Source organism: Triticum aestivum, chromosome 2B, assembly GCF_018294505.1.
Source record: "Triticum aestivum cultivar Chinese Spring chromosome 2B, IWGSC CS RefSeq v2.1, whole genome shotgun sequence".
Lineage (NCBI taxonomy): Eukaryota > Viridiplantae > Streptophyta > Magnoliopsida > Poales > Poaceae > Triticum > Triticum aestivum.
Window position 1 is genome coordinate 98,706,488 of NC_057798.1, and position 5,961 is coordinate 98,712,448.

A 5,961-nucleotide genomic window follows, 5' to 3' on the forward strand; every position below is an offset into this window, starting at 1 on the left:
CCTATTCTCGCCCATATGGGCCGTTTATTCGTCGAAATTGAGCTGCAAAGTGGGCCAATTTCAACGCCTGGGGCGAGCTGGGGCGACGACTGGACGCAAAACCGCCACAGCGCCGAGTGTATCGCCGGCTCGCCCCCAGAGGGCGATTTGTATGCGTCCTAGGGGGGCCAACGGCTGGAGATGCCCTCATGCGCGACATGGGCTCATAGCGTTTGACGATGATGGCCTGGTGATAATTATCGTAGCGCGTGGCATCGAGGTTGACTCGTCTTAGTTCCGGGGCGGAGCACGTGTATGTGCCTGCGATTCACTCACTCCGATAATGCTCAGGTTCGCACGCGGGGCAGACCAAAGGGATTGACTCGGTCAAGCTTGGCCCTTTCCGCTTTCGCTCCAACCAATTGAATTGAATCCTCTCTCTCTCCCTGTACGTATACGTGCTCCTGCGTCCTCCGATTCTTTTCTTCTTCTTTTCGCTGCTTGATGATTGAATGACGAGGGATCGATACGCGTGTGCTTCAAACGCAGCCGCATGCATGCATACGTGTGCATCAACAAAAATAAAATAAAATACAAGAGCGTTTAGAGCATCTACACCCGGGCGGAGACCCGGTCACCAAAATTCCGTGCGACCCAAACGGATGCTTTAAACGCCCGAGCTGATCCGCACCCATCATATCCAGCCTAAATATGGATCAAATATGGGAACGACCGGGCGTGTCCGCCACATCGGGCTCGACATCCCGACCTCGCCTGGAAATCCACGAAATCCACCCCCTCGACCTGCCGGATCCATTTGTTCTCATCTCTTCTTCCTCCTCCTCAACGTCCATCTCGCTGCTCCGCCGCCGCCGCGCGCGCGCTCCACAACCGTTCCTAGCCTCTACACCGCCAGCACCGACGCATCAGTCCTCTCTCCCGTCCTCGCCGGCCCGGACGCCACCACAGTTCGTCCGGCAACCCTCTGGCTCCAACTTTTCGCGGGTTAAGTTCATCGCTCCCCCTCGGTTACCATAGCATGGACTCGGCGTATCCATCAACACCCTCACCATTGTCGACCAAGGGATGCCCTAGCAACTCCACCTCAGCCTCCTCTTGACAAATGGGTCGTCACATTTGTCTCCATCTTCGACATTTGACAACGGATGAGCTATTTCTTAAGCAACACATGGCATACATCTTTATGCAAGTGAATAGAACGATCATCCTTGAACATTACGTGCCATTCGTTGCTAAACAGGCCTAGCTCTGCAACTGACTCGACATGATTTGGCGAGAACGACGCCGATGATACCGCTACAGGGAGGCCGCAAAGAGCTATATATAACATGATGCGTGGGACAAAGGAGTAATGTGCCCAAACAAAGTTACCTTGATCCTACGTCCAAAGTGCATGTGCCTGCACCGATGGTGGACTCGTTGGCGCCCCCAAGGAGATATTCCAGAGCACGTCCACCGTGCATGGCATCAAGGTAGGTGTGAAGCACCACATGAGCCTGGTTGAGGTAATCGGTCGCGCCATACTCGATGGCGGCACATGAGACGATGAGCATTAATTAGTACCAAAAAATGGAAACATATGCGTGGCTAGACTCGAGCGTCCAAGAAATGTGAAACGGCTACATATGAAAATCGATGACTCTTAATTGCCAAAAGTGGATTTGTATCCCATGAGATGTTGGCGTTCAAGAAACAGTATCCCCTCTGTTTGTAACAAGTGTTATTTTGTAAAAAAAAAAGACAGTACCCCCTCTGTTTTCTGTGCTAAGATGTTCTAACTTTGTTTTTCTTATTTGAATGTATATATATAGATGCATTTTAATTTGTTTCTTCCCCTCATTTCAATTGATATGTATTTCATATTGAAATATGAAAACCACATTATATTTATGAATGGATGGAGTAGATGTGTACTACCAAACTAGACGAACCGTTAAATGCCCATAAAATCCCTGTAAAAAGCTTTAGAGTATCATCAATCTATCCGGATTCTTCTCCCTCCTTGTCACGTCCTCATCAATCTATCCAGAGTAACATCACTGCTACTGAGGCATGGTCCCACCTGACCTATCAGTCACAGTGGAATACAGTACATGAGGTTGGAAACACCCGTGTAGCCCGCGCACTAAAATTTTGAAAAGTTCCCCGCCGGATGTTGGAGAAGTGCCCCGAAATTTATTTGGATTGGCGCCCATGGTAGATGATGGATGGCGCCCTCGCGTTCAAAAAATGTCTTTTGGGGCCCAAACAAAACAAACCAAAGCAAAAGCAACCGCACCCACGAAAGCCCATCTATCGTCTCTCTCAAGTCTCAACTCTCAACCCTATCGTATCGAATCCACAACCTCCTTCTCCTCCTCCCTTCTCACCGCCACAGCCGCCGCCGCCGCCGCCCTCTGCCTCTCCTCGACGGCGGCCCCTCCTCCCTCCTCCGCCTCCATCCTACACCACCCAACGACGGATCTACCTCTCCCCTTGTCCTTTCATGCTCACACCCACCGCCACGCCTAACGCTTTGACGCGGGCGCACACCCAGAGATCCGACGCCGGAGCACACCACCCATCCATCGATCTGACGCCGTCCCTCCTCCGCCACTCAGCGACGACGGCTGTCGATCTACCTGGAGACCGGCCGAGGATCTGTAGCTACGGCGGTTCCAGCGGCCCAACATAGGCGGCGGCGAACCCTAGCCGCGACGGGTCGCCGGCGCGGATGCGGCGCCTCTGCTGCTCCCCCACCGAGCGCCCTCCTCCTCCGTTGTGTGGATCGCCGCCGCTCACCGCGCCCTTCCAAAGGAAGCCGGCACGGCAAGAAGCCCGGGTCCCAACCCATCGAGGAGGCCAAATCGTTGTTGCTGCGCGTGTCTTCGGGGCCATCCGGCACGAGTTTGGCCGGCGCTCAGTACAGTGCATCCCGTGACGCGCCCTCACTCGCCCAAACTCCCTCCTTCGTTCTGCGGATGACCATGCCATCCCATTGGAAACCGGCCCGGCAAAATGGTCCACGGGAGCAGGAAGTACGGCAAGGACCGGTGCCATCGTCGGTGGGTGTCTGCCCTGCTCTCTCTCTCTCTCTCTCATGCTAATTTCAATCTCACGCCACCTTGCTACCATATAGATCCATTATGTGACATGCTTAATTTATTTCAGACCTTGCTCATACACTCTACTTGGTTGCCTCTGGCATCGACGACCTGAAGAACATGAGGTCTCGAAGAACATCCAAGGTGCAGAAACCAAACAGATGTACGCCTGGTTGTTTATGTATGCTGACGAGGAGTCCATGCTGTTGTTTGACTAGCTCACCGTCTGCAGGTCCGGATTATATGGTCGAGAAGCTTGGCGTCGACAAGAGCGTCGCCATGTAGCTGTGCATCCTCCTCTGCAAGCACTCAAGCACCACCATGACCCGGCTGCTAGTGTGTCTGATTTGAATCCCCGGTAAAGGCCGGTTCTTTTGTGTCTCTTGCAAGTGTGCTATTCATTCCATTGGAGGATAGGTTGAACCTTGTTATCTTGTTCTATCTCTGTTCTAATGCTTAGTAAAACTGAAGGTTCACGAATACTGTTGCTTCATTTTGAACCTTAGGCTTGCAAAGTTTCTAAAATCGTCAAAGGTTCACCTACCAGCTTCGTAAATAATTGAAGCATTTTTTCCTTTCAATGCTAACTCGAACTAGCACATACATGTTTCTGAAAGGCATCCGTTTGCACGTGTGATAGGTGAAGGAAATATGCCCTAGAGGCAATAATAAAGTTATTATTTATTTCCTCATATCATGATAAATGTTTATTATTCATGCTAGAATTGTATTAACCGGAAACATGATACATGTGTGAATACATAGACAAACATATAGTCAGTAGTATGGCTCTACTTGACTAGCTCATTAATCAAAGATGGTTATGTTTCCTAACCATAGACATGTGTTGTCATTTGATTAACGGGATCACATCATTAGGAAAATGATGTGATTGACATGACCCATTCCGTTAGCCTAGCACTTGATCGTTTAGTATATTGCTATTGCTTTCTTCATGACTTATACATGGTCATGTAACTATGAGATTATGCAACTCCCGTTTACCGGATTAACACTTTGGGTACTACCAAACGTCACAACGTAACTGGGTGATTATAAAGGAGTACTACAGGTGTCTCCGAAGGTACATGTTGGGTTGGCGTATTTCGAGATTAGGTTTTGTCACTCCGATTGTCGGAGAGGTATCTCTGGGCCCTCTCGGTAATGCACATCATTATAAGCCTTGCAAGCAATGTGACCAAATGAGTTGGTTACGGGATGATGCATTACGGAACGAGTAAAGAGACTTGCCGGTAACGAGATTGAACTAGGTATTGGACACCGACGATCAAATCTCGGGCAAGTAACATACCGATGACAAAGGGAATAACGTATGTTGTTATGCGGTTTGACCGATAAAGATCTTCGTAGAATATGTAGGAACCAATATGGGCATCCAGGTTCCGCTATTGGTTATTGACCGAGAATAGTTCTAGGTCATGTCTACATAGTTCTCGAACCCGTAGGGTCCGCACGCTTAAAGTTACGATGACAGTTTTATTATGAGTTTATAAGTTTTGATGTACCGAAGTTTGTTCGGAGTCCCGGATGTGATCACGGACATGACGAGGAGTCTCGAAATGGTCGAGACATAAAGATTGATATATTGGAAGCCTATGTTTGGACATCGGAATCGTTCCGGGTGAAATCGGCATTTTACCGGAGCACCGGGAGGTTACCGGAACCCCCCGGGGGGTTATTGGGCCTACATGGGCCTCGGGAGAGAAGAGGGAAGGAGGCAGGAGGGGGCCGCGCGCCCCTCCCCTTCCTAGTCCGAATAGGACAAGGGAAGGGGGGCGGCGCCCCCCCTTTCCTTCCCCTCTTCCTCCTCTTTCCCTCCTTCTCCTATTCCAACTAGGAAAGAAGGGAGTCCTACTCCCGGTGGGAGTAGGACTCCCCCCTTGGCGCGCCCTTCTTGGCTGGCCGCCTCCTCCCCCCTGGCTCCTTTATATACGGGGGCGGGGGGCACCCCATAGACACACAAGTTGATCTACGGATCGTTCCTTATTCGTGTGCGGTGCCCCCCTCCACCAGATTCCACCTCGGTCATATCGTCGCGGAGTTTAGGCGAAGCCCTGCACCGGTAGAACATCATCATCGTCACCACGCCGTCGTGCTGACGGAACTCATCCCCGAAGCTTTGCTGGATCGGAGCCCGGGGATCGTCATCAAGCTGAACGTGTGCTGAACTCGGAGGTGCCGTACGTTCGGTGCTTGGATCGGTCGGATCGTGAAGACGTACGACTACATCAACCGCGTTGTGCTAATGCTTCCGCTTACGGTCTACGAGGGTACGTAGACAACACTCTCCCTTCTCGTTGCTATGCCATCACCATGATCTTGCGTGTGCGTAGGAATTTTTTTGAAATTACTACGTTCCCCAACAGTGGCATCCGAGCCTGGTTTTATGCGTAGATGTCATATGCACGAGTAGAACACAAGTGAGTTGTGGGTGATATAAGTCATACTGCTTACCAGCATGTCATACTTTGGTTCAGCGGCATTGTGAGATGAAGCGGCCCGGACCGACATTACGCGTACGCTTACGCGAGACTGGTTTCACCGTTACGAGCACTCGTGCTTAAAGGTGGCTGGCGGGTGTCTGTCTCTCTCACTTTAGTTGAACCGAGTGTGGCTACGCCCGGTCCTTGCGAAGGTTAAAACAACACTAACTTGACAAACTATCGTTGTGGTTTTGATGTGTAGGTAAGAACGGTTCTTGCTAAGCCCGTAGCAGCCACGTAAAATTTGCAACAACAAAGTAGAGGACGTCTAACTTGTTTTTGTAGGGCATGTTGTGATGTGATATGGTCAAGACGTGATGCTATATTTTATTGTATGAGATGATCATGTTTTGTAACCGAAGTTATCGGCAACT